Raw genomic sequence first — 13,570 nt, forward strand, 5'->3', positions numbered from 1 at the left:
GACTACTCGGCCGAGGAAGGAGAGAACCGCCGCGAAGCGACGCCCCGGGGCGGGGGCGTTGGCGGCCGCCGGGGCTTCTCGCAGCGGGTAATGAAGCGCGGCGCCGCGTCCTGCCTGCCCGGTGGCTCCCGAGGAAGCAGGGCTGGGCGGCTGGGCTCCGGCCGGGCCTCGCTCGCGCGGCGTTTTCCTTTTCTGCTGCGCTGACGCGGCGGACCGGCTCCGGGCCCTCTTGGGACTCGTGTTATTGCCTTTACCTGTTTCCCGCATCCCGAGCTCGGGCCGGGAGTCAGCTGCCCGGCTCTGAACTCCTGGAGGGTCGCGGGGTGGGGGACGTCGCTTCCGCTGCGGGGGGCTTTGGAGCATGACTTGCTCTTTGTTGGTTAAAACTCTGGCGTGGGCCGCCTCTGGGACCTCTGCTCCCTGGGGCGCCTCTGGCCATAGCATCTCCGCGCCGCGCACCATCACTGGAGGGCTCTGGTCCCATGTGTCCTGAGGAGAGAGCTACTAAATGACAAATTATGCCTTCGCGCTCAAAGCTTACTTCCCCTGAAGGTTTCATTAAACCATTTTTTTTTTTTTTACCTTTGCAGGCCTGGCGTGCATACTTGGCTACAGTTTTGTGATGATGGCTCAGTATATAGCTCGGTTACAAAAATGTGTTGGCAGGTGTTAGTCCACCCTTACTTTAAAGTAAAGCCAATCTTGTTAAGTAATTTTAAGTTTTTCATTAGTAATTTACTCCAAATTTGCCCCACAAAAGGAGGAACTGAACTCCAGTCTATTAAGCACTTTTCCTAGAGTCTTGTCTTTGATGGGGGAAATGTTGGCTAGAAGCAGAAGGAAATGTGCAAACCATTTTATTATCTGTAGCAAGTACTCAGCTTCAGTTGAATGGAGACTTTGCAAACGTTTCTGCCCTTTTTTGGTGCACTTATAGTGTGTTAATGACTTAGATGTTCTTGGAACATTTAGTACATTTCAATTGTGATTAATTCCAAACTTTAAATGGAACTTACAAATTTGTCCATTAAAGTGATTTTAGTACATTAAAGTGATTTTATCCTTATCCTCTGTAAGAGGCAAATTGGAAGACTTTTAAAGCTTTTTTCCTTGGAGCTTGTGTAAAAAAAATTCTGGTCAGCAGTCTCCAGTGTTCTTAAACACGGAAATGTGGCAGATATGATTGATTGCACCACATTTTATTCATTTTTTTTTTTTTGCAAGTTAAAAAAGATTTATTGCCAATTCAGGCTTCAAATAAGCCTGGCATGTGGGGCTGTCCATGGTTCAGAAAGCTATCACAGCACAACAGGGTAGTGGACAAATCCAGGCAGCCTGACCTAAAATCCACCTTCTCTTCATCAGATCTCTGCTGCACAAGGCAGCTGCTGGAGTGGCCATTTCTTCAGCATCAGTCCCTCATCTGAAGGGGCTCCAGTGCTGGAGCAGGTAGCCTCAAGACCCATGCAGGTCACTGCTGAGAGGCCACCTAGACCTCTTCCAGCACTGGCATATCTCCTTGGGGCCAGCCACTATGGATTTGGCCCTATGAGGGGAAAATGGTGCTAGTAGAGTTGTCTTGACAGTCTTATCTTGGAGGTTGCAAACTGGCCATCCATGGGCCAGATTTCCCCAGACAAGTACATTTGGCCCCAACAGTGTATAAAAAAGAATAAGTAGTTGCCAATACATAAAAATTGTAAAATTTCATATTTTAAAATCTGCATTTTTGGCCTCTCTAGGGGGAAAAAATGTGACTATCTGGCATTTCTAGACCCAGAACATTTTTATATGGCACTCACTGGCTAGACTGCAATTGCCCCTTATGGACTGAAGTACATCCTCCATTATATCATATCTCCAACTGCAGACTGGAGCTCAGCTGCCTTGTATCAGTGTAGTTATTTATTTATTTATTTTGTACAGTATGAGGAATGCTTATTGTATCCATGGCATGTATTATCTTTATCCAAAGGTCACACCTGGAAGCAGCATGTTTCTAGTGCTCCTTTCTTGCTCACGGATGTCTCTTGCTTGGCCCTGAAGCCACCAGAATTGGTGACTGATTGTAAACAACTACAGCATTCCTAAAATAACTCTTGCAAGGAAACCTCAACCACATACACCCTGCCTCTCCAGGATACACTGTGCCCCAGTGTCAGGCAAACCTAGAAAAGAATCCAAAATTAATTACAAAAGTTAATGGAGGAACAGATGGAGATCAACTACTTCAGCCCCTTTACTATAGGAGGGGCCTGGAGTAGGATGAAAAATGTTAATACCCTGAACTCTGCTTTTCAGTTAGTGACAAAAAGAAAGAGAAAGTTAAAAAGGTACTTCTGGAGGCCAAGACTGGGTCAGTCTGAATTAAAGTCCCCAAACATGTTGATTTCCTTTCGTTGGAAATAAAAGACGCTCTTAGAAAGTTATCTGGATGGGGAGGAGAATGATGTGGCTAGCCCACAGACATCCTGGGCTCTTGGGAACTGCCTCACTCACGCTCCCTTAGTTCAGAGCTGCTTGTCCCAGCTTGAAATGTAAGTGGCACATAAGGATATTCAGTGAGGGCAGCGGAATCATCACATAAAAGGGCTTTAAGACAGCAGAGAGTCAGAACTGGGCCTTGGAAATTAGACGAAGGAAGACAAAGGCCTTCCTTCTATCCCTTCATTCTGCTGTGGCTGCTGCCACTTTATTTGCCCTTTAGAGATGCAGAGATCTTGATACAGCCCAGACACTTACCGCCACTGCTCAGGATGCTCTGGATGCCATAGTTCCCGGTGCTGAGCCAGCTGGGAAGCTCCAGGTCAGGCACTGTGAAATCACTCTTGGGCAGCAAGTAGGTGCCTTCCTTGAAAGGACAGTGACAGGGAAGTCCATAGGTGTGCAGGGGCTCTGGGCAGGGCTCCCCAGGGGAAATTACAATGTTAAGCATACCACAGAGGTCTCCACAGGTTCAGCTGCCAAGCCGCTCCACACATGGAATCTTGACCCAGAAGCCAGCCACTTCCTTCTCCACCGTTAATTCTACCTTCTGAGGCGAAGAAGTGAGGGGAACACTGGTCTTGCCCTCGACACTGACAGTCACATTCCCAGGAACGACAATGGGGTCAGGTTCCAACATCAGGCTTTTGATCACAGCAGGGTCCTTTCCTTCATCACAGTTATCCCAGGAAAAGCTACCAAGCTGTGGGGGGGGGTGGCGGCGCGGTTTAGGACTGTGCGCGCCTGGGGCCGCAGGGCCCCCAAGAAGCAAGCCCAGGAAGATCAGGAGCAGAGTACGCATCAAGGGATGCATTGCGAAGGGTGGATCCGCGCAGAGTTAACTGCACCACATTTTAAAAAGGAACTTCTTCCTCTGAGAACGTTTCCTTAGCTTTTTTTCTTCTTTTTTCTTTTTTTTTGATTTTGCACCTAGCTATTTGAAATATTCAGAGTATAACTTTGTAGTGTGAAAAAAGGAAATTCTTCTCAGGAAGTTTTCGTTCAAAATCAACTCTTGTGAAAGTTGGAAATAGGAATGTTGTAACGGATATTTAGGTATATTTAATCAGTATATCTCTTTTGCCAAAAGTCTTGGTTGGGTTTTTGTGCAGCGCCATAAAATGTCTTTAAGTGTCTTGGAATACACTTAAGTCAGTTTATTTTCTTTTTTTCTTTTTTTTTTAATTTTTTTTAGAGAGAGAGAGAGAGAGAGAATTTTAACATTTACCTTTTAATTTTCGGCAGACACAACATCTTTGTTTGTATGTGGTGCTGAGGATCCAACCCAGGCCGCATGCATGGCAGGCGAGCGCGCTACCGCTTGAGCCACATCCCCAGCCCTCACTTAAGTCAGTTTATAAAAATTTGTTTTTGAAAACATAAAGCGTTAAGCGAATAATATTAAATTGGGTGGAGTAGTGGAAATAGCACTGAGCTAGGGCTTGAGGAGGGTCAGGAGTCAGCATACAATTTATGTGACCTTGAAGAAGTTAATTACTGCTCTGGGTTTTCTTAGTCTGAAACTAATGAAAGTTGAACTACATGCCTTCCACACCTGAAGCCTTAGTTAAGTAATGAACTTAATGCAGGTTTTAAATTACCCAGGCAGAAACTAACATATGTAGACTGAGTTATAAATTCTAGTTTTTGTTAATTGCAGTGCTGTTAAATTTCTTAGGAAAGGTTGAGTTGCTTTCGTTTTACTTTAGAACTAATTCTGTACTGTGGAATATAATGAGGCTTATTTCTCCTGTTTTTAAACATTGTTTTCCCCTGTGAGGGTTTTTTTTTTTTTTTTTCTTTTTTTTTAACCATTCTAGCTATGGAAACTTATAAAGTAGGCATTCCTTGGATAGAAGTTCACTAGCTAGTGCTTCATCTTGCAAAAATATGGTAATTCATCTAATTGAAGAGAGTTTGGCCCAACCTTGGTGGTCCCTTCAACTTATAGAAGAAATACCTTGGTCAAACTGTTAAAGTAAATGCATATTAGATATGTTGATGGACAATCTTTTCAACTCTAGTTGGAAGTTTGTAAAATACAAAGACTTGAAAGATTTACATTGTTTGGCTGTTCATAATTCAGTTTCTGTGAGTGTTTAAATAGTATGTTAACAAAATTTAAAGAGGAAAGTAAATATTTAAGAAAGACTTGAAGATGAATTGATCTTTGTAAATTGATATTTGAAGGGGTATAAGAGTAAGTATTTTAAGTACAAGAAATAAAACACCTTTCAAATTTGAATCTTTGGTACTTATTTTTTATACAGCAAAAACTCCCAAGGTTTTAAATTCACAAGCTTGATTATGGAGGTTCATGCCATTTATTGCAGTTATTTTATTCTTGTGGAGTTGCTGCAGTCTGGCTGAGCACAAATCACGGGCCACTCAAGCAGGACCAAACTTTATTTTCCCAACTCCTGAACGCCACCCACCTAGGCACACCAACACACCAACCGGAACTCCCTCCACTGGAACTTCATCAACACACGTGAACTCCCCAGGAATCCCATGAGAACTCCAAAGTAGGGGCGCCCGAGGCGGACAGCAGGGGTCATACAATTGAATACACAACCTGTTTCAATCCAGCATCATCTTAATGGCTGGCCTCTCAACCATTACGTCTGGGAAAATGCCAGGGGCCATTCCAACTTGGCTGTGGCTCTCAACATGGAGTAAATAGTGTTCTTAAATTTAGCAGACATGAACTTCAAGATCATATGAATACTCTTGGTATCCTCTTAATTTTATAAAATTAAAGCATTAATAATATTTGCTTAATGCTTGAACTCCAAATGTTAGGGCTTCTTGTGGAAAAGCCAGTTGAATAAATTGGGAAGGTGTTAATTTATTTTGGAGACTGTTTTTCAGTCATTCCGTTCTGCTAATTAACCAGCAGAGATTGAGTGATTTGTTTGCTGATGAGGTAAAAATTTAAGTTTCTCAACTTTTAATAAATAGGCTTGCAAGTAAAATGCTAAGATAAAATTATAGCTCCTAGGATTTCTACATAAAGGATTATACATTACATAAAGAATCCAGTTTGAATTCATGATATACTACAACACTTGCATAATGTATATTACAGAAATGATAGGACTATTATGATGGCTTGCTCATTGGACGAATATGGAATGGAAGACAGGATAAGATCATTTAGTTGGCTTAACTGCCATAGAAGTTTCGAAAATAGCAAACATGGCAAGTTACGTTCTCTTTTGGGGGACTGGGATACTTAAGAATGTGTACCCCCGGGGCTGGGGATGTGGCTCAAGTGGTAGCGCGCTTGCCTGGCATGCGTGCAGCCCGGGTTTGATCCTCAGCACCACATACAAAGATGTTGTGTTTGCAGAAAACTGAAAAATAAATATTGAAAAAATTAAAAAAAAAAAAAGAATGTGTACCCCCTGAAGGTAAATGCTATAACTTGAAGGTGTGTAGCAATAGTGTCCATTATTTCCTCTATTTGCTATAGTAGAGTGAGGGTTTTTAGGGCTAGTTTGGGGAAAGAGTTGAAAAGTAGGTTTTACTATCTTTTGGCTTTAACAAATGACTATCTCTTCATGTTAGTATGTCTAGTGAAAAGAGCAGAGGGTGGGAGTGTGGCTCAGAATTAGAGTGTGAGATTAGCATGCTCAAAGCCTTAGGTTCAATCCCCAACATTGGAAAAAAAGAAAAAGTGCTAATAGAGCCAGTTAGCATAACCAAGGTGGGTTATCTTCCCTCTGTGGCCAACAAGCTTTTTAACTTAACCTGAGATCGGTGGTCTGTATGATTTTTAATCCATTAAAAACTAGTAATTGAATCAAGAGATCAAAGCCAGCCTTAGCAACGGGTGAGGCGCTAAGCAACTCAGTGAGACCGTGTCTCTAAATAAAATATAAAAAAAGGCTAGGGATGTGGCTCAGTAGCTGAGTGCCCCAGGGTTCAATCCCTGGTACTCCCCCCAAAAACACTGTGAAGGAGGTGATGTTATGAAATTAGAGGGGAGACCAGTAGAGGAAAGGAATCAGGCAGAGGGAAAGAACAGGTACCAGGGAATGAAATTGATCAAATTATGTTATGTGCATGTACAAGTATGGAATAATGGATCCCATTATTGTGTATAATCATAATGTACCAATAAAAAATTAATTTAAAAAATTTAATAAATAAATGAATCCTATTCATACTTCAAGGACTAACTGAAAGACACATTCCCCCTGAAGCCTCTCAGGTCACCAGCTCATCAAGATCTCTCTTTTCTGTTAATTTTCCCCTTCCTAATCTGCCACCACTCTTAACTTTCTCCATAATATCCACGCCCCTCAAGTTTAGTTGACTTGACCTTTTAGATGTCTGCCCAGATGACCGTGCTTTTTTTTTTTTTTTATTCCAACACATAGCATGATTCAGAGAGCACAGCAGATTCTCAAACACTTACTGTTTGAGTTCCTAAGTATGAATGATGGACAATCTTCTTTAAAACAAAAAACAAAAACAAAAAAATCTTCAGAGGGACTTCATCATATCATATCTACATTACATGCTCTCAGAAACAAATGGTCCAGCCTTCACAGGGCACGTCTGCTTATATGGGGAAAACAACAAAACTGAATATAGAAAAACTTCATAATTTCACCATCTAGAGTCAACCAGTGTTTAAAATTTAGGATAGATCTTTCTAAACTTTTAAATGGAGAGATTATAGATGGATAGACAGATATTTTTATAGGAGCTCCATTGAGACATAATTCATATGCTTTACAATTGGACGGCCATATGGAAAAGAAAAAATTAGATCCATTCCTCACACTAAACATGCTAATTTCGAATAAATCGAAGATATAAATGTAAAAATAACACCATACAAATAATAAGAAAAAGTGAAATATTTTATAACCTAAGAGAAGCAAAATCATTCCTAACTATAACTAATAAAGTAATAAAATATTAATAAATTTGGCTCCATGGTAATATAAAAACACCCAAGTAAGATCAAAAGTCAGACAAAATATGGGAGAAATAATTGTAAATTGTATCACAGACAAAGGCTAAAAAGAATTTCTCAGAAGAAAAGCTGCAATAACCCAATAGAAAAATATATGAAGAAGCATTTCACAGAAAAAGAAAAGCAAATGATAATAATTTCACCACTGCTCACAGTAAGGGGTCTCAAATTTAAAGTATGCTGAGAAACCAATTCTTATCTTTTGCGTAAGCAAAAATGCAAAAGCTTGACAATATACTCTATTGGCAAGACTCTGGGAAACAGTCATTCTCCTAAATTGCCAATGAGATTTCAAAATGGTACAATTTCTGTGGAGGAGGATTTTGTAATGTCTAGCAAAACTACATGTGCCCTTTCCCTTTGATCCAACACCCACAGTTCTCGGAGTTTAACCCAAATTTAGCTACCAGAATTGTGAAATGACATGTGCTCAAGGTCGTTCTCTGCAGCACTATCTGTAATAGCAAAGACTGGAAACAAATTTTCACCAGTAGGGGACTGACTGAATAAATAATAGAGAATACACACAATGAATTGCTGTGCAGCTATAAAAAGAATAAGAATGGTCCCCAGAGTAGACTGATAGGTGAGAAATATGCCAGAAGAGTATAGCATGCTATCTTTATTAGAAAGGAAGGAGGAATATGAGAATGTATACATATAAACAACCAGAGGGTAAAACTAAACTAATTTTTTTTTAAAATTAGGTCTATGATGAGGAAGAGGTTGACAACTGAATGGAGAAGGAGAGAGATATGGAAGTTAAATTTCTCTGCTTATATCTTTTTTATAGCTTTTACTTTCAGCCATGTGAATATTTTAGAGTACTGGAAAATCAAAATCTTATTTACAAAAGGCAGCCCCCTTCAATAAAAATCAAATGGAGACAAACGAAGCTTACACTATATCAAGTTGATTTCATAATCACAGTGAGAAGAATAATTTCAAGTGACTTTAAAATATAGTATTTCAACTGAACACCCCTAGTGGGATAGAGCCTAGGGACAAAAAGAAGCACAAAGAAATCTAAAGCCATTTTTATTAGTCTTCCTAGTTATTCTACTGGACAAGTGATCCAGTTTCTTCAACAAATAAAATGTACAAAAATTAAAATGAAGTGATTCTTTTATGGCTTAGAAAAGACCTAAACCAAAGGCAACTGTAAAAAGAGTTTTGAAATAACAAAGAAAATTGAATTCCGGTATTAGCAGATTATCAAGAAATTATTAATTTTGAGTATGATTTGACTGAGTTATACTATTTAAAGTTTATTTTATATTATGGTTATGATTTATTATGATGATTTATTTTATTGGTTATTACAGTTACATTTTGTCTTGTTTTAACCTTTTCTCACTTAGAGTCAGGTTTCTCCCTCTATGTTTATTATGTATCTACTGATTGATTTTAAAATTTATTTTTAATTTTTAAGTTAGCCATTAAGTATGGTTCCCCGGCATCTAGCAACGAGGCTAAGTTGTGACTTTAAGAGCCCCTACAGATATTTCTAGGGCCAGGACACTAAGCCTTATATGGCACACCTAAGTCTGAGTTTCCCAGAAAGTGCAAGTGAAGAATTGAAGCCTTAGAGGTAATGACCTTTGTAACAAATATTCTGGTTGATCAAGTGGGTTGAAGTGGAACAACTTTCTTGGCATGTAAAAAACCACTGGAGGCCAACAGCGTGGGTTCTAGAGATTTAATTCCAGCTCTAATACTTCTTATCCTAAGGCCCTGGCCAGTTATTAACCTCTCTATGCCTCATTTTCCCTCTTTGCAAAAAAGGATACGAACACCTACCACATAGGACTGTTATGAGTCTAAGTTAAAAACATGCAAAGTGCTTAGAACAGTGACCTGTTCATATGAAACACAAAGTTATTAAATACAATAACTCTTGGGTTTTAGCATCTAATTTTAGAATAAATTTGTGAACCATGTATATTGTTTTTTTTTTTTTAGTTTTCCAAGAGAAATAAAGTTTATTGGGAGTCATTTAGAATTATTTTTGCACCTTCAAACCATTAACATGTTAATGAGGAATAACAAAGCAAAAGATCCTGGTTTCCAGTGTTCTTTCTGCAATGATGCGCCCTCTTCTGGGAGACTCTAGATGGTGACCACTGGGATCTGAAAAGGTGAAGAGGGCAGGCTGTCCTAAGGGGAGACCAGGCCAGGTGCCAAATGGCCTCAAGACACCTCCTCCCTTGGGCCAGGCTAGGCACCCTTCTTTGCCTTTTTACTTACCAGAGGTAACCATTTGCCAAGGGCACACTCATCAAATTGAAGTTGCCATCATTTTTACCTCCCCTGCAGGACAGCACTTGTTGGGAGTGGAGCTAATCCCCTATCACAGTGCCTGGCACCCAGCAGTGTTTGATAACTGAACTAGTGCACCCTGTGAAAGGCCCGCAGTTCCACTTAGGCGCATATATCCAAAAGAATTGAAAGGAGGATTCTGAACAGATATTTGCACATTCCTCCTTCTCATAGCAGCACTAGTCATAATTAGAGATGGAAGCAACCCTGTTGTCCATCAACAGGTGAATGGATAAGCCAAATGCAGTATATCCACACAGTGGACTATTGTTCTGCTTATGGCTGAAGAAGGAAATTCTGACACATTCTACGTCAAGGATGAACTTTGAGGACATTAACAATGTGCCAAGTGAAATAGGCCAATCACTAAAGGGCAAATGCTACCTAAAACTGAAAGCAAAATGGTGTTTGCTGGGAGGTGAGGGGAAGGAGAAATGAGAAATTGTTTCATGGATCCATCTTCCACACCCCCAGGAGCCCCATACTGGACCTTCTCTCCTGGTAGTATATCCCTTACCCCACCATCTCCCTCCCATCCTCTTCTCCCTGCCCCACACCCCAAGGGCAGGGCAACAGGTCAGAGGGCTAAGCAAACAACCCTTTTGAGCACAGCTCCCTTCTTGCAAACACTTCTCTTTTGTCTTAAATTCCCTGAGATCCCGCACCCCATTCTTTGGATTCAAGAATGTAAGTAAATTTCCCTTCTGTGGAAACCAGTCCACCTTTCTTTGTCAATCCTCTATACCAGCTGCTGACTGGAGGGAGAGGCTTGGATTGGTATCGTGGGGGCCAGTTCTGTCTCCCTCTAAAAGGGGAGAGGCGTCTGGCTGACTCTACTGTCTGGGGATTTACTGATGGCTCTCTGAATTGACAGACCATGGGTCCTCACCTTTAAATCCTCACTGAAACTAGTACTATTGTTACAGCAGGTGTCAGAGGAGAGATCACTTTCAATTTTCAATAATAGGGAATTGGAAAATTTGGTGGAGGGGCAGCAGGGATATTTGAACTGACCCTCAAAGAGTAGGTCAGATTTGGCCAAGTAAAGATTAATGGTCAGAAACTTAAGAGTCATCGGGATAGAGGAAGGTATAGAGGTTCAAACCAAGGGAATGAGCAACCTGCTGAATGAAATAATTATNAAAATAAGTGTGCTACTGTTCTGTGGTGGTCAGGTGTCCAGGTGGGAGTCCCCTGTTCCAACCATGTTTGATGCAGGCACTGACCCTGTAATTTCTGACCACGTAATTTCTACTTTGCTTCTCCATCTTGCACAGCTCTTGCTGTACTTGCTTTGCTCTGCCCATACAGAAATGAAGTTAATGCCCCCAGCCCTCTCCATCCTTAACTACCTGGGCCTCAAAAGAGCACTGTCTGCAAGGAGTTTGACAACATAAGCATGAGTTTCTTCAACTTTTAACTGCTTTTCTCCAAGACTTAATGGGTCCATAGAACAAAACTAGTTGGGGTTAGCATAGAGGTGGAAGGGTAATAGGCCAGGTCTTCCAGCCATGAGCTAGCTATGCCATTAACATGGAGCAAACATGTTTGCGTCTTTCCACATGTTATAATTTATTGAATAACAATATATTCACAGTCTATACCTCTTTTATTGGTTGCATTTCACTGAACCTGATCAAGTCGGTCACTTGATAACCAAAGGCCCAGTTTAATCTTAACTACTAATATCTACACACTCAAATCACACATCACATTTTATACAAATATGTGGAGTGGGTGGGGAAGAAAGGGAGAGAGAGATAACAGAAAGGCTATGAAAGGATTAGGGTGGCTGCAGGGGCTCAGGAGCCTGAACTGAGAGCAAAAACAGAGAACAGACACCAAATGCAGGGTCACTGCAGGTGGTCAGATAAGATGAAGAACTTGTTCAGAGTACAGAGCTGTCAAAGCACAGAACTTATTCTAGACCAGGGTCTGGACTCTCAGGAGTTTCAGAATGTCACTTTGAGATGTCAGATTGGAGTGGCCTGGTGTGTGGTCGACATGGGTGGAGAAACATGAAGCCAGAGAACAGAAAATCAGAGGTTCATTGTTGCAGTGATTTTCCTGGGCAAGCTTGTGACAAGTGACCAGGTAACAGAATCAGTGCACCTCTGTGTCTAGTCTCAGTGTGCTCCTCCTTTTATGGGTCTCAGATGAGGGAGTGGCTTTATTTGGTGGTCTGTTGTGTTTGATAAGTTCATGGGCCTGGGTTTTCTGTTATGAGATTGATATGCCACACATTCATGTGCTTCTGATTAATTCCATAAGTTCACAGGTGGTCATTTTTATTAGCACAATTAATTTATCAGTTTGTGCCTTATGGTTTTGCCAGGCAGGTGTGGTTCTTTACTTGGACAAGGTGTACAGTCAATCTACCTTCGCACTTGCACTCAAAATGGAATGTCTTATGGAAAACTACTGCTTTATAAAATGGAACAACTCAGGGCCAGGTGCAGTCTGAAAACTACTGTTCTTTACATCATGGAGTAACTCCGGGCAGGGCACAGCCTGCTCCCCACACTTCCTCTCCACTGTCTCCAGATTCCTGCTCATAATCTTCTCCCATTTCCTTTCCTCCTTAGTCTACAAATTCCTAATGCCTCTAGGCATAACTCTTCAAGTCAAACATCAAACAGCTCTGTCCTTGTTTATTGATTCAAATATGTGCCCCAGAACAGAAGACAGTGTGTGTCAACCATTCACACGTGCCCCTCTGCCAAGGTTCAGCCCCACTGGGTCACTTGCTTCTCAGAATAACATTATTCAGACGTGCAAAACAAGTTCACCTTTTTGAATGGAGCAAGCAACATAAAGGTTATATGTCAACAATGGTTTTATACTTTCCCATTCCAACAATGTTAGAGTAGCCTACATTCTCTTTTTTTCCTATGTTACATACTTCTATTACTCAGCACATGTTCATAATTGAGGTTCTGATTCTTGTACTCATATCCATTAGAGAAGAGAATGAACACTGTGTTCTGGAAATATTACATGCTGTAATCCTTAATACTTTTTTTAAAAAATAGAATTGGGACTTGTCAAATGTTTTAAGTAACTTTCTCATTGATGCCAAACATACATTTAGCTTACTCAAATCTAGTGTTGGTTATCAGTGATGAAATAAATTATGAATTCATTTTCTTGCATAAAATTTCCTTCAGAATTGGTGATAATTCTGAATTTGGGCAGGCTCCAAGAAGCATTCAGCAGAATGGGAATCATGTCCAATATTAATGAGTCACTCTGTTCTTCTCTCTCTGAATCACATACCAGTTTTTGGTTTTATGGTTTTAAAAAAATGATTTTACAATCATCTAAATAAAATTTGATGATATTATAGTGGGAAGATAAAAATCATTTTTAATAATGAAAACATGTAGCAATCTTTAAAGATTAAAACTCCTCAGAAGAGTTCATGAATCAAAACAGTACTCAGGTTTTATTTTAACTCACTTAATATTACTATTGTAAAAAATAGAAGGAGACTTCTTTAAAGAATAATTTTATCATCTTAGCTAAAATGTTCTTTTAAATTTTTCCAAATTTCCTTCCAGCTTTGTCCACACACACATGCATTTTACATAAATGAAGTGGAAGTGTGGAAACATTTGTGACTGATACTATTGGGTGTAGGTGGTGCTACTTGAAACTAGGGGGTAGAGTCCAAAGGCTGTTAAACATTCTACATTGTACAGCTCTTAGCAAAAGATTATCTGGTACAAAATGTCAGTGGTGCCAAAACCCTTATATAAACACACACACACACACAAA

At 40.4% G+C, this 13,570-nt stretch overlaps 1 long non-coding RNA gene and 1 pseudogene across 1 annotated transcript in view; both read right to left on the reverse strand.

Moving 5' to 3' along the window:
• Positions 1 to 1,924: 1,924 nt before the first annotated feature.
• Positions 1,925 to 13,570, reverse strand: part of LOC125617205 — a 21,842-nt gene continuing 10,196 nt past the window's right edge. Inside the window, exons 3-4 of the long non-coding RNA XR_007348114.1 lie at positions 9,265 to 9,270; positions 1,925 to 2,616 (exon numbers count right to left, since the gene is read on the reverse strand). This is a non-coding gene — a long non-coding RNA (uncharacterized LOC125617205). The remainder of the gene's footprint in view (positions 2,617 to 9,264; positions 9,271 to 13,570) is intronic.
• Positions 2,639 to 3,298, reverse strand: LOC107137341 (annotated as a pseudogene).

Source organism: Marmota marmota, unplaced genomic scaffold, assembly GCF_001458135.2.
Source record: "Marmota marmota marmota unplaced genomic scaffold, marMar, whole genome shotgun sequence".
Classification (NCBI taxonomy): Eukaryota; Metazoa; Chordata; class Mammalia; order Rodentia; family Sciuridae; genus Marmota; species Marmota marmota.